At 45.0% G+C, this 15,965-nt stretch overlaps 1 long non-coding RNA gene and 3 other non-coding genes across 4 annotated transcripts in view; all 4 read right to left on the bottom strand.

The window, feature by feature from the left end:
- Positions 1–15,965, bottom strand: part of LOC146858744 (uncharacterized) — a 350,319-nt gene that overhangs the window by 10,848 nt on the left and 323,506 nt on the right. The window lies entirely within an intron of this gene.
- LOC146858746 (small nucleolar RNA U3) lies at positions 3,051–3,268 on the bottom strand. Its single transcript, XR_014980444.1, has one exon. It is a non-coding gene; the product is annotated as a small nucleolar RNA U3 (small nucleolar RNA).
- Positions 8,027–8,244, bottom strand: LOC146858747 (small nucleolar RNA U3). The gene has a single exon (XR_014980468.1). It is a non-coding gene; the product is annotated as a small nucleolar RNA U3 (small nucleolar RNA).
- Positions 13,002–13,219, bottom strand: LOC146858748 (small nucleolar RNA U3). Its single transcript, XR_014980488.1, has one exon. It is a non-coding gene; the product is annotated as a small nucleolar RNA U3 (small nucleolar RNA).

Raw genomic sequence — 15,965 nt, forward strand, 5'->3', positions numbered from 1 at the left:
TCACACGTCGTGAAAGACCTCCCGCAAGACCTATCAATCAGTGTTTACAGAGCGCGCTAATGACCCCGCGGGGTATCCAGTCGCAACGGAATTTAACGGAAATGATCACTTTGAGATGAACTCTGAATGCCTGGCGATCCAAGAAAGCGTTGACATGAACAACACCTCGTCTTACCACCCGGTTTCAACGTATGCAGCTTTTCTAGGCCCTACAACCTTTAGGCAACTCTGCACTACGGAAGTATCCAAAATACGGTTTATGTTTCTTGTACAGAGGATTTCGCTCACTGGGGAATCAATACTTGTCGGGACAGTTTTGATCCTAATATTCATCAGAATAGGAACGGAACATTTCAGTGTTTGTTTCCGTCTTCCAGCCCTTCCTCAAATGAAGAAAGGAACATTTATTTATAGCAGCTAGCTGTTCCACAAACGCAACTCTGTCCGTTCCCTTCCTGTTCAGATCAGGAATTTTCTGCAACAACTTTGTGACACCTACAAACACTATTTCCAACTTCTTCTTTCATTACATATCAAGACGAAACTTTTTATAACGCTATGCTAATCTGTCCCAATGGCACAGGAGGACATCACAGCAGCATTTTTTACCGCCACCTGGCCAAGCTCTCAGCAGATAAGATATAGTCTTAAAACCTGCCGCTGTGGTCTAAGCCACTAACTAAAGCCTTGCTTCGCCATGCTAGGTTAAATTTGAAAGCAAGAGCAAAAATGAAGGAAGGGGACCAGAAACGGTCCACATGGCCTCTTGCGGCAGGCTAGAAGGCTACCACAATTTAGGGTCATTTTTTCGTTTTTGATTAATAATGCGATCCATGGCTGGGAGGGACGTCGGGCTACGCCCAACCTTTACAAAGACAAGATGAGGTGAAGATTGGAGGCACTCACCCGGCCTGCCGTCAGACCACCAACTTCACCAATTCATGTTATACCGCCAACCCAGCCACATTGTTTCCCTGGCTTTAGGGCATGTTGGCAATCCAAAAGGGTGTCATCTGCGGTTCTACGCATCACAGCTTTAGAACTTTCAAAGCGCAGGGTTTAAAAAAAAAAAAATACAGTTTACCAGTAGCTGACATTCCCATTATCTCTATATAGCTCTCAAGTTCCCAGCGTTCTAATATTCCATATGACAACATTACGGGGGGCTACAATTATCATTAAATGATCTCTTGGTCGAGATATTGACAAAAGCGAGGGGAACAGAGAATTTAACCAATGTGATAGACGAGGCAGAACGGCTATAATGATATCTCAACTTTCCGGTCAATGATGTAGCAATTCTCTAAATTAAACAGGGGAACGCCACAATAATGACATTCGCTAGAACGTTAGAGCAGGTGGCTCATTCCCACCATTATTTGATCGCTGCAACTTCACCCTCTCAAATAAATCTTGCAAAATTCCAATAGTCTAAGACACCAAGCCCTTGATACACTAACGGGTGTGCTAGCGCTCGTGGGGAGATGCACTGTTTTGCGATGCCAAGAAGGGCTTTTGTGACGGTAAGTAAACAGACGCAAGCCTTTACGGTTACGCAAATTTCTGCCACGGCAGTGCCAGCACAAAAACGTAGCAAATGCCCAAGAAGGCGTTCTTCATCCGCACCAGTCTAAGATCCGCTGTGGCCTTGTACGTTTTTGGACCTGTGACCATGGTGTTACTCTTGGTTTTAGTCTAAAAAGCCTAAAAAGCATTAGAAAGCCCCTTGCAACAGTCAATTTGGCACAGCGATAAATCATTGTGCAGCACTAATTGCCTGGCAGAAGTCTAAGCTCTAAAGATAGCCCATACAGAATGGGCCCAGATTTATGAAGCTCTTGTGTTGTCATTGCGACATGCAAAACAGCGTTAGGCAACGCCAGGGCTTCACTAAGATTTACTAAGACGCGGAAGGCCACCTTGAGTGGCTTTGCATGGCTTAGTAAATCTAGAGCAGTGATACTCAAAGTATGGCCCAGGGGCCGCAAGCAGCTCTCCTGACCTTTACATGCGGCTCCCTGGTGTACAGCAGCACCGGGCTGCTGTTTACCTGATGGAGCACTAATAGTCCGAAAGATGGAAATTAAATGGCCAAGCATTTATTTACAATTAAACTAACTTATTAACTAAAGTAAAAGAAAAGAAGTGAAGGTGTCCTGCACCACTGAACTTAAGGAACACATTCTTTTTTAAAAACATCTTGCAAAAAAACGGGAAAGAAATGTGAAAGTCTCTAAAAAAAAATCTTTTAAAAAGTGCATTCCTTCAACATGCGGAAGCGTTTCGCCTCAGTATATCAGTGCATTGAGAAGTATTTAAAAACATTCATGCTTCCTCCAACCCTGCAATGGAAATAGTGAACCAGGAGGTAAGTCACTTGTTATGTTCACCGTCTGTGCGGCCTGGGTTGCTATTATACATGGACAACATCTGCCACCCTGCTGGCATCAATGCGGCCTTGGGTCACATGACAGGCCAAACTTTTTGGCCCCCTGGAAAATGTCTGCGAGACCTATGATCCCGAAAAACGCAAGGCAGCGGCAACTCGCTGCTTTGCGTTACTCTGCGCCGAGAATGCGTTAAATGGGTGGAGAGTGGGTGTTTCCATCCACCCATGCTTTTCTACGCATTCCCAGATTTACTGAGAGTAATAAACCGGGGACTGCGTCAACAGTGTACGCTTTCCCAACAGAGGCCCCACGAGGAGAAATAGCTTTATTTCTCCCCGTTTTGTCCTCTTTCTATGTATTCTGCCCTCTCCTTTTCAGGCATGGCAGCCCGGCAAGTTGTCTAGCTGCATTGCGTGAAAGGTTTGATAAATCTGTCCAGGGTCCATTTGAAAAATCCTCCTTGCGCGTTTGAAAATCAAATGTACCAAATTAAAGAGAAGACATACTTTTCGATTAAACACCTGCCCCAAAACCAAGTGCAGGAAAATTGAAACGTTTTCACCCCACGTGCATAAACCCACTAATAAACAAAGCCAGCAACAAGGATCCGAAATACAGAACCGACTACATTGAACTTTCTTATACTATAATAAGGGGCTAACCACTCAGTTTGTGTTTCCTTCCTCCAGCTCTCCTGTAAGGGAGAGAGGAACGGTCATCAATAGCAAACAGCAGCTGCATAAATGCAACACTGTTCACTCGCTTCGCGCTCAGAAGGGAACACTACAAATCTTCCTCGTGGTTAGCGAAGACCAGACACTTTCGAACACATTTCCTCAGTTAAGAACTATAGAAATGATCCCTGAAAGTATAGTCTTAACCCATGTGACTGCAGCTCACACGCACAGAAAAAGTAGAAACCCTTCTTAGGTACGGTAAGCAAACGTTCGGCATCATCAACTCCAACAAAAACATATAGATGTATAACACCATAAAAATAACAATCTAAAGATGCACGGGCAGACGCTTTCTTCACAGTAAAGCATTCTCAATAGATCCTCGGTGACGCACTAATTTAAAAATCTGCATAATCGAAATCAGCAACCAATCACATTCAGCCTGCCTTTTCCTGACACTCACGGATTCCCTGCTCGCTGCTCCCGAAACAGACAAAGGACTTAACAGTGTGAAAGTTTAATTTTCAAACAGGTAAACAGAGCGTAGGCATAGTTTTGTTTCGTGCTTTCGCTCACAGCAACAAACACATTTGTACTTATTGAAAAATGAAGAGAACCAAACTCACAGCAAAGACAATCCAGCGTTACTTCCACAGTTTTCTGCACTGCACTAAATGAGCACCTTTACCGTTTCAAGATGGCTGTGCATAGTCAGACTGCGCGAAGAATGTGTTTTACTACAGATCAGACAGAATCACCAGAGCACTTACTCTGTCGAAGCAAAGCCGCACCCGCGCTCTGATTCCACATCATACGGTGCCAAAACTGTAGGTGGCCTAGGAACTATTCTCAAAGCCTTGATTTTGATGCTCGAGCCAAGACTGGGATTTTTCTGGAAGTTTCATCCTAAAATATCTTTGCGAGATGTTCCACTTCCTATCTGAAAAGCGATTCACATGTTCAGAGGCAAAGCGTCATTTGCACTCGTTTTGATTACTGCAATGCTTTACACGAGGGAAAATTGGGAAAACTCTTCACAAAACTGCAGGTTCCACAAGACTGAGCAAGAAGACGGTTTTCAATCAGAATATTTGATCCAGCTTATGAACTGTCAATCTGCCGAAAGAGTGACACTGATGGCTAGTGCATGAGAAGCGACCAGGCAAGGTTGCAGGCGTGGAAACAGAGGGCCTCATTTATGAGAAGTGACGCATCGCTGCGTGAAAGCAGCGATGCGTCACTTCTCAGTGCGCCCTTCTTGCGACATGATGGATGCGTCATATTTACAGTATGACGCATCATGTCGCAAGGAGTTACAGATACGTCAGTATTTCTGACGTATCTGTAGGCGCAAAAGTGACGCATTGCTGGAGTGTGTCACAAAAGTGACGCAACTCCAGCAATGTGTCCTTTCACATGGGGCAAGCCCCATGTGAAAGGGCCTGCGTCAGTCTTACGCCTGCTGTGAGGCAGGCGTAATATTGACGCATTTGCACCCTAGAAGTGGCGCAGTGAAATCTCATAGATTTCACTGCGTCACTTCTACAATGCTTACTTACGTGGGACCGCCCACCCTGCTTACATTATACCTGACGCAGGTATAATATAGCGCAGGGGTTTACAAAGTGACGCATCTACCTAGATGCGTCACTTTGTAAATATGGTGCAACAAGGTCCTATTTTTACGCCGCTGGTGCGTCACAAAAAGTGACGCACCGGCAGCGCAAAAGTGACGCAAGGACTCATAAATGAGCCGCGGAAGGTGTAGCAACCAACGACCTTTACATTTTAAAAAGTTGCACCACAGACCATATGTATGGCAATGAAATGTCTTCAGTCTCCCGAACAAAGGTACTCTTCCCCAGTTCACATCTAAGAGTCTAACAAGACGATGGCATTCGACCAGGGGTCACACGTCGTGAAAGACCTCCCGCAAGACCTATCAATCAGTGTTTACAGAGCGCGCTAATGACCCCGCGGGGTATCCAGTCGCAACGGAATATAACGGAAATGATCACTTTGAGATGAACTCTGAATGCCTGGCGATCCAAGAAAGCGTTGACATGAACAACACCTCGTCTTACCACCCGGTTTCAACGTATGCAGCTTTTCCAGGCCCTACAACCTTTAGGCAACTCTGCACTACGGAAGTATCCAAAATACGGTTTATGTTTCTTGTACAGAGGATTTCGCTCACTGGGGAATCAATACTTGTCGGGACAGTTTTGATCCTAATATTCATCAGAATAGGAACGGAACATTTCAGTGTTTGTTTCCGTCTTCCAGCCCTTCCTCAAATGAAGAAAGGAACATTTATTTATAGCAGCTAGCTGTTCCACAAACGCAACTCTGTCCGTTCCCTTCCTGTTCAGATCAGGAATTTTCTGCAACAACTTTGTGACACCTACAAACACTATTTCCAACTTCTTCTTTCATTACATATCAAGACGAAACTTTTTATAACGCTATGCTAATCTGTCCCAATGGCACAGGAGGACATCACAGCAGCATTTTGTACCGCCACCTGGCCAAGCTCTCAGCAGATAAGATATAGTCTTAAAACCTGCCGCTGTGGTCTAAGCCACTAACTAAAGCCTTGCTTCGCCATGCTAGGTTAAATTTGAAGGCAAGAGCAAAAATGAAGGAAGGGGACCAGAAACGGTCCACATGGCCTCTTGCGGCAGGCTAGAAGGCTACCACAATTTAGGGTCATTTTTTCGTTTTTGATTAATAATGCGATCCATGGCTGGGAGGGACGTCGGGCTACGCCCAACCTTTACAAAGACAAGATGAGGTGAAGATTGGAGGCACTCACCCGGCCTGCCGTCAGACCACCAACTTCACCAATTCATGTTATACCGCCAACCCAGCCACATTGTTTCCCTGGCTTTAGGGCATGTTGGCAATCCAAAAGGGTGTCATCTGCGGTTCTACGCATCACAGCTTTAGAACTTTCAAAGTGCAGGGTTTAAAAAAAAAAAAATACAGTTTACCAGTAGCTGACATTCCCATTATCTCCATATAGCTCTCAAGTTCCCAGCGTTCTAATATTCTATATGACAACATTACGGGGGGCTACAATTATCATTAAATGATCTCTTGGTCGAGATATTGACAAAAGCGAGGGGAACAGAGAATTTAACCAATGTGATAGACGAGGCAGAACGGCTATAATGATATCTCAACTTTCCGGTCAATGATGTAGCAATTCTCTAAATTAAACAGGGGAACGCCACAATAATGACATTCGCTAGAACGTTAGAGCAGGTGGCTCATTCCCACCATTATTTGATCGCTGCAACTTCACCCTCTCAAATAAATCTTGCAAAATTTCAATAGTCTAAGACACCAAGCCCTTGATACACTAACGGGTGTGCTAGCGCTCGTGGGGAGATGCACTGTTTTGCGATGCCAAGAAGGGCTTTTGTGACGGTAAGTAAACAGACGCAAGCCTTTACGGTTACGCAAATTTCTGCCACGGCAGTGCCAGCACAAAAACGTAGCAAATGCCCAAGAAGGCGTTCTTCATCCGCACCAGTCTAAGATCCGCTGTGGCCTTGTACGTTTTTGGACCTGTGACCATGGTGTTACTCTTGGTTTTAGTCTAAAAAGCCTAAAAAGCATTAGAAAGCCCCTTGCAACAGTCAATTTGGCACAGCGATAAATCATTGTGCAGCACTAATTGCCTGGCAGAAGTCTAAGCTCTAAAGATAGCCCATACAGAATGGGCCCAGATTTATGAAGCTCTTGTGTTGTCATTGCGACATGCAAAACAGCGTTAGGCAACGCCAGGGCTTCACTAAGATTTACTAAGACGCGGAAGGCCACCTTGAGTGGCTTTGCATGCCTTAGTAAATCTAGAGCAGTGATACTCAAAGTATGGCCCAGGGGCCGCAAGCAGCTCTCCTGACCTTTACATGCGGCTCCCTGGTGTACAGCAGCACCGGGCTGCTGTTTACCTGATGGAGCACTAATAGTCCGAAAGATGGAAATTAAAGGGCCAAGCATTTATTTACAATTAAACTAACTTATTAACTAAAGTAAAAGAAAAGAAGTGAAGGTGTCCTGCACCACTGAACTTAAGGAACACATTCTTTTTTAAAAACATCTTGCAAAAAAACGGGAAAGAAATGTGAAAGTCTCTAAAAAAAAATCTTTTAAAAAGTGCATTCCTTCAACATGCGGAAGCGTTTCGCCTCAGTATATCAGTGCATTGAGAAGTATTTAAAAACATTCATGCTTCCTCCAACCCTGCAATGGAAATAGTGAACCAGGAGGTAAGTCACTTCTTATGTTCACCGTCTGTGCGGCCTGGGTTGCTATTATACATGGACAACATCTGCCACCCTGCTGGCATCAATGCGGCCTTGGGTCACATGACAGGCCAAACTTTTTGGCCCCCTGGAAAATGTCTGCGAGACCTATGATCCCGAAAAACGCAAGGCAGCGGCAACTCGCTGCTTTGCGTTACTCTGCGCCGAGAATGCGTTAAATGGGTGGAGAGTGGGTGTTTCCATCCACCCATGCTTTTCTACGCATTCCCAGATTTACTGAGAGTAATAAACCGGGGACTGCGTCAACAGTGTACGCTTTCCCAACAGAGGCGCCACGAGGAGAAATAGCTTTATTTCTCCCCGTTTTGTCCTCTTTCTATGTATTCTGCCCTCTCCTTTTCAGGCATGGCAGCCCGGCAAGTTGTCTAGCTGCATTGCGTGAAAGGTTTGATAAATCTGTCCAGGGTCCATTTGAAAAATCCTCCTTGCGCGTTTGAAAATCAAATGTACCAAATTAAAGAGAAGACATACTTTTCGATTAAACACCTGCCCCAAAACCAAGTGCAGGAAAATTGAAACGTTTTCACCCCACGTGCATAAACCCACTAATAAACAAAGCCAGCAACAAGGATCCGAAATACAGAACCGACTACATTGAACTTTCTTATACTATAATAAGGGGCTAACCACTCAGTTTGTGTTTCCTTCCTCCAGCTCTCCTGAAAGGAAGAGAGGAACGGTCATCAATAGCAAACAGCAGCTGCATAAATGCAACACTGTTCACTCGCTTCGCGCTCAGAAGGGAACACTACAAATCTTCCTCGTGGTTAGCGAAGACCAGACACTTTCGAACACATTTCCTCAGTTAAGAACTATAGAAATGATCCCTGAAAGTATAGTCTTAACCCATGTGACTGCAGCTCACACGCACAGAAAAAGTAGAAACCCTTCTTAGGTACGGTAAGCAAACGTTCGGCATCATCAACTCCAACAAAAACATATAGATGTATAACACCATAAAAATAACAATCTAAAGATGCACGGGCAGACGCTTTCTTCACAGTAAAGCATTCTCAATAGATCCTCGGTGACGCACTAATTTAAAAATCTGCATAATCGAAATCAGCAACCAATCACATTCAGCCTGCCTTTTCCTGACACACACGGATTCCCTGCTCGCTGCTCCCGAAACAGACAGAGGACTTACAGTGTGAAAGTTTAATTTTCAAACAGGTAAACAGAGCGTAGGCATAGTTTTGTTTCGTGCTTTCGCTCACAGCAACAAACACATTTGTACTTATTGAAAAATGAAGAGAACCAAACTCACAGCAAAGACAATCCAGCGTTACTTCCACAGTTTTCTGCACTGCACTAAATGAGCACCTTTACCGTTTCAAGATGGCTGTGCATAGTCAGACTGCGCGAAGAATGTGTTTTACTACAGATCAGACAGAATCACCAGAGCACTTACTCTGTCGAAGCAAAGCCGCACCCGCGCTCTGATTCCACATCATACGGTGCCAAAACTGAAGGTGGCCTAGGAACTATTCTCAAAGCCTTGATTTTGATGCTCGAGCCAAGACTGGGATTTTTCTGGAAGTTTCATCCTAAAATATCTTTGCGAGATGTTCCACTTCCTATCTGAAAAGCGATTCACATGTTCAGAGGCAAAGCGTCATTTGCACTCGTTTTGATTACTGCAATGCTTTACACGAGGGAAAATTGGGAAAACTCTTTACAAAACTGCAGGTTCCACAAGACTGAGCAAGAAGACGGTTTTCAATCAGAATATTTGATCCAGCTTATGAACTGTCAATCTGCCGAAAGAGTGACACTGATGGCTAGTGCATGAGAAGCGACCAGGCAAGGTTGCAGGCGTGGAAACAGAGGGCCTCATTTATGAGAAGTGACGCATCGCTGCGTGAAAGCAGCGATGCGTCACTTCTCAGTGCGCCCTTCTTGCGACATGATGGATGCGTCATATTTACAGTATGACGCATCATGTCGCAAGGAGTTACAGATACGTCAGTATTTCTGACGTATCTGTAGGCGCAAAAGTGACGCATTGCTGGAGTGTGTCACAAAAGTGACGCAACTCCAGCAATGTGTCCTTTCACATGGGGCAAGCCCCATGTGAAAGGGCCTGCGTCAGTCTTACGCCTGCTGTGAGGCAGCCGTAATATTGACGCATTTGCACCCTAGAAGTGGCGCAGTGAAATCTCATAGATTTCACTGCGTCACTTCTACAATGCTTACTTACGTGGGACCGCCCACCCTGCTTACATTATACCTGACGCAGGTATAATATAGCGCAGGGGTTTACAAAGTGACGCATCTACCTAGATGCGTCACTTTGTAAATATGGTGCAACAAGGTCCTATTTTTACGCCGCTGGTGCGTCACAAAAAGTGACGCACCGGCAGCGCAAAAGTGACACAAGGACTCATAAATGAGCCGCGGAAGGTGTAGCAACCAACGACCTTTACATTTTAAAAAGTTGCACCACAGACCATATGTATGGCAATGAAATGTCTTCAGTCTCCCGAACAAAGGTACTCTTCCCCAGTTCACATCTAAGAGTCTAACAAGACGATGGCATTCGACCAGGGGTCACACGTCGTGAAAGACCTCCCGCAAGACCTATCAATCAGTGTTTACAGAGCGCGCTAATGACCCCGCGGGGTATCCAGTCGCAACGGAATTTAACGGAAATGATCACTTTGAGATGAACTCTGAATGCCTGGCGATCCAAGAAAGCGTTGACATGAACAACACCTCGTCTTACCACCCGGTTTCAACGTATGCAGCTTTTCCAGGCCCTACAACCTTTAGGCAACTCTGCACTACGGAAGTATCCAAAATACGGTTTATGTTTCTTGTACAGAGGATTTCGCTCACTGGGGAATCAATACTTGTCGGGACAGTTTTGATCCTAATATTCATCAGAATAGGAACGGAACATTTCAGTGTTTGTTTCCGTCTTCCAGCCCTTCCTCAAATGAAGAAAGGAACATTTATTTATAGCAGCTAGCTGTTCCACAAACGCAACTCTGTCCGTTCCCTTCCTGTTCAGATCAGGAATTTTCTGCAACAACTTTGTGACACCTACAAACACTATTTCCAACTTCTTCTTTCATTACATATCAAGACGAAACTTTTTATAACGCTATGCTAATCTGTCCCAATGGCACAGGAGGACATCACAGCAGCATTTTTTACCGCCACCTGGCCAAGCTCTCAGCAGATAAGATATAGTCTTAAAACCTGCCGCTGTGGTCTAAGCCACTAACTAAAGCCTTGCTTCGCCATGCTAGGTTAAATTTGAAGGCAAGAGCAAAAATGAAGGAAGGGGACCAGAAACGGTCCACATGGCCTCTTGCGGCAGGCTAGAAGGCTACCACAATTTAGGGTCATTTTTTCGTTTTTGATTAATAATGCGATCCATGGCTGGGAGGGACGTCGGGCTACGCCCAACCTTTACAAAGACAAGATGAGGTGAAGATTGGAGGCACTCACCCGGCCTGCCGTCAGACCACCAACTTCACCAATTCATGTTATACCGCCAACCCAGCCACATTGTTTCCCTGGCTTTAGGGCATGTTGGCAATCCAAAAGGGTGTCATCTGCGGTTCTACGCATCACAGCTTTAGAACTTTCAAAGCGCAGGGTTTAAAAAAAAAAAAATACAGTTTACCAGTAGCTGACATTCCCATTATCTCTATATAGCTCTCAAGTTCCCAGCGTTCTAATATTCCATATGACAACATTACGGGGGGCTACAATTATCATTAAATGATCTCTTGGTCGAGATATTGACAAAAGCGAGGGGAACAGAGAATTTAACCAATGTGATAGACGAGGCAGAACGGCTATAATGATATCTCAACTTTCCGGTCAATGATGTAGCAATTCTCTAAATTAAACAGGGGAACGCCACAATAATGACATTCGCTAGAACGTTAGAGCAGGTGGCTCATTCCCACCATTATTTGATCGCTGCAACTTCACCCTCTCAAATAAATCTTGCAAAATTCCAATAGTCTAAGACACCAAGCCCTTGATACACTAACGGGTGTGCTAGCGCTCGTGGGGAGATGCACTGTTTTGCGATGCCAAGAAGGGCTTTTGTGACGGTAAGTAAACAGACGCAAGCCTTTACGGTTACGCAAATTTCTGCCACGGCAGTGCCAGCACAAAAACGTAGCAAATGCCCAAGAAGGCGTTCTTCATCCGCACCAGTCTAAGATCCGCTGTGGCCTTGTACGTTTTTGGACCTGTGACCATGGTGTTACTCTTGGTTTTAGTCTAAAAAGCCTAAAAAGCATTAGAAAGCCCCTTGCAACAGTCAATTTGGCACAGCGATAAATCATTGTGCAGCACTAATTGCCTGGCAGAAGTCTAAGCTCTAAAGATAGCCCATACAGAATGGGCCCAGATTTATGAAGCTCTTGTGTTGTCATTGCGACATGCAAAACAGCGTTAGGCAACGCCAGGGCTTCACTAAGATTTACTAAGACGCGGAAGGCCACCTTGAGTGGCTTTGCATGGCTTAGTAAATCTAGAGCAGTGATACTCAAAGTATGGCCCAGGGGCCGCAAGCAGCTCTCCTGACCTTTACATGCGGCTCCCTGGTGTACAGCAGCACCGGGCTGCTGTTTACCTGATGGAGCACTAATAGTCCGAAAGATGGAAATTAAAGGGCCAAGCATTTATTTACAATTAAACTAACTTAATAACTAAAGTAAAAGAAAAGAAGTGAAGGTGTCCTGCACCACTGAACTTAAGGAACACATTCTTTTTTAAAAACATCTTGCAAAAAAACGGGAAAGAAATGTGAAAGTCTCTAAAAAAAAATCTTTTAAAAAGTGCATTCCTTCAACATGCGGAAGCGTTTCGCCTCAGTATATCAGTGCATTGAGAAGTATTTAAAAACATTCATGCTTCCTCCAACCCTGCAATGGAAATAGTGAACCAGGAGGTAAGTCACTTGTTATGTTCACCGTCTGTGCGGCCTGGGTTGCTATTATACATGGACAACATCTGCCACCCTGCTGGCATCAATGCGGCCTTGGGTCACATGACAGGCCAAACTTTTTGGCCCCCTGGAAAATGTCTGCGAGACCTATGATCCCGAAAAACGCAAGGCAGCGGCAACTCGCTGCTTTGCGTTACTCTGCGCCGAGAATGCGTTAAATGGGTGGAGAGTGGGTGTTTCCATCCACCCATGCTTTTCTACGCATTCCCAGATTTACTGAGAGTAATAAACCGGGGACTGCGTCAACAGTGTACGCTTTCCCAACAGAGGCGCCACGAGGAGAAATAGCTTTATTTCTCCCCGTTTTGTCCTCTTTCTATGTATTCTGCCCTCTCCTTTTCAGGCATGGCAGCCCGGCAAGTTGTCTAGCTGCATTGCGTGAAAGGTTTGATAAATCTGTCCAGGGTCCATTTGAAAAATCCTCCTTGCGCGTTTGAAAATCAAATGTACCAAATTAAAGAGAAGACATACTTTTCGATTAAACACCTGCCCCAAAACCAAGTGCAGGAAAATTGAAACGTTTTCACCCCACGTGCATAAACCCACTAATAAACAAAGCCAGCAACAAGGATCCGAAATACAGAACCGACTACATTGAACTTTCTTATACTATAATAAGGTGCTAACCACTCAGTTTGTGTTTCCTTCCTCCAGCTCTCCTGTAAGGGAGAGAGGAACGGTCATCAATAGCAAACAGCAGCTCCATAAATGCAACACTGTTCACTCGCCTCGCGCTCAGAAGGGAACACTACAAATCTTCCTCGTGGTTAGCGAAGACCAGACACTTTCGAACACATTTCCTCAGTTAAGAACTATAGAAATGATCCCTGAAAGTATAGTCTTAACCCATATGTCTGCAGCTCACACGCACAGAAAAAGTAGAAACCCTTCTTAGGTACGGTAAGCAAACGTTCGGCATCATCAACTCCAACAAAAACATATAGATATATAACACCATAAAAATAACAATCTAAAGATGCACGGGCAGACGCTTTCTTCACAGTAAAGCATTCTCAATAGATCCTCGGTGACGCACTAATTTAAAAATCTGCATAATCGAAATCAGCAACCAATCACATTCAGCCTGCCTTTTCCTGACACACACGGATTCCCTGCTCGCTGCTCCCGAAACAGACAGAGGACTTACAGTGTGAAAGTTTAATTTTCAAACAGGTAAACAGAGCGTAGGCATAGTTTTGTTTCGTGCTTTCGCTCACAGCAACAAACACATTTGTACTTATTGAAAAATGAAGAGAACCAAACTCACAGCAAAGACAATCCAGCGTTACTTCCACAGTTTTCTGCACTGCACTAAATGAGCACCTTTACCGTTTCAAGATGGCTGTGCATAGTCAGACTGCGCGAAGAATGTGTTTTACTACAGATCAGACAGAATCACCAGAGCACTTACTCTGTCGAAGCAAAGCCGCACCCGCGCTCTGATTCCACATCATACGGTGCCAAAACTGTAGGTGGCCTAGGAACTATTCTCAAAGCCTTGATTTTGATGCTCGAGCCAAGACTGGGATTTTTCTGGAAGTTTCATCCTAAAATATCTTTGCGAGATGTTCCACTTCCTATCTGAAAAGCGATTCACATGTTCAGAGGCAAAGCGTCATTTGCACTCGTTTTGATTACTGCAATGCTTTACACGAGGGAAAATTGGGAAAACTCTTCACAAAACTGCAGGTTCCACAAGACTGAGCAAGAAGACGGTTTTCAATCAGAATATTTGATCCAGCTTATGAACTGTCAATCTGCCGAAAGAGTGACACTGATGGCTAGTGCATGAGAAGCGACCAGGCAAGGTTGCAGGCGTGGAAACAGAGGGCCTCATTTATGAGAAGTGACGCATCGCTGCGTGAAAGCAGCGATGCGTCACTTCTCAGTGCGCCCTTCTTGAGAAGTGATGGATGCGTCATATTTACAGTATGACGCATCATGTCGCAAGGAGTTACAGATACGTCAGTATTTCTGACGTATCTGTAGGCGCAAAAGTGACGCATTGCTGGAGTGTGTCACAAAAGTGACGCAACTCCAGCAATGTGTCCTTTCACATGGGGCAAGCCCCATGTGAAAGGGCCTGCGTCAGTCTTACGCCTGCTGTGAGGCAGGCGTAATATTGACGCATTTGCACCCTAGAAGTGGCGCAGTGAAATCTCATAGATTTCACTGCGTCACTTCTACAATGCTTACTTACGTGGGACCGCCCACCCTGCTTACATTATACCTGACGCAGGTATAATATAGCGCAGGGGTTTACAAAGTGACGCATCTACCTAGATGCGTCACTTTGTAAATATGGTGCAACAAGGTCCTATTTTTACGCCGCTGGTGCGTCACAAAAAGTGACGCACCGGCAGCGCAAAAGTGACGCAAGGACTCATAAATGAGCCGCGGAAGGTGTAGCAACCAACGACCTTTACATTTTAAAAAGTTGCACCACAGACCATATGTATGGCAATGAAATGTCTTCAGTCTCCCGAACAAAGGTACTCTTCCCCAGTTCACATCTAAGAGTCTAACAAGACGATGGCATTCGACCAGGGGTCACACGTCGTGAAAGACCTCCCGCAAGACCTATCAATCAGTGTTTACAGAGCGCGCTAATGACCCCGCGGGGTATCCAGTCGCAACGGAATATAACGGAAATGATCACTTTGAGATGAACTCTGAATGCCTGGCGATCCAAGAAAGCGTTGACATGAACAACACCTCGTCTTACCACCCGGTTTCAACGTATGCAGCTTTTCCAGGCCCTACAACCTTTAGGCAACTCTGCACTACGGAAGTATCCAAAATACGGTTTATGTTTCTTGTACAGAGGATTTCGCTCACTGGGGAATCAATACTTGTCGGGACAGTTTTGATCCTAATATTCATCAGAATAGGAACGGAACATTTCAGTGTTTGTTTCCGTCTTCCAGCCCTTCCTCAAATGAAGAAAGGAACATTTATTTATAGCAGCTAGCTGTTCCACAAACGCAACTCTGTCTGTTCCCTTCCTGTTCAGATCAGGAATTTTCTGCAACAACTTTGTGACACCTACAAACACTATTTCCAACTTCTTCTTTCATTACATATCAAGACGAAACTTTTTATAACGCTATGCTAATCTGTCCCAATGGCACAGGAGGACATCACAGCAGCATTTTGTACCGCCACCTGGCCAAGCTCTCAGCAGATAAGATATAGTCTTAAAACCTGCCGCTGTGGTCTAAGCCACTAACTAAAGCCTTGCTTCGCCATGCTAGGTTAAATTTGAAGGCAAGAGCAAAAATGAAGGAAGGGGACCAGAAACGGTCCACATGGCCTCTTGCGGCAGGCTAGAAGGCTACCACAATTTAGGGTCATTTTTTCGTTTTTGATTAATAATGCGATCCATGGCTGGGAGGGACGTCGGGCTACGCCCAACCTTTACAAAGACAAGATGAGGTGAAGATTGGAGGCACTCACCCGGCCTGCCGTCAGACCACCAACTTCACCAATTCATGTTATACCGCCAACCCAGCCACATTGTTTCCCTGGCTTTAGGGCATGTTGGCAATCCAAAAGGGTGTCATCTGCGGTTCTACGCATCACAGCTTTA

The sequence above is a fragment of the Triturus cristatus genome, chromosome 3_2 (genome assembly GCF_964204655.1).
Source record: "Triturus cristatus chromosome 3_2, aTriCri1.1, whole genome shotgun sequence".
Classification (NCBI taxonomy): Eukaryota; Metazoa; Chordata; class Amphibia; order Caudata; family Salamandridae; genus Triturus; species Triturus cristatus.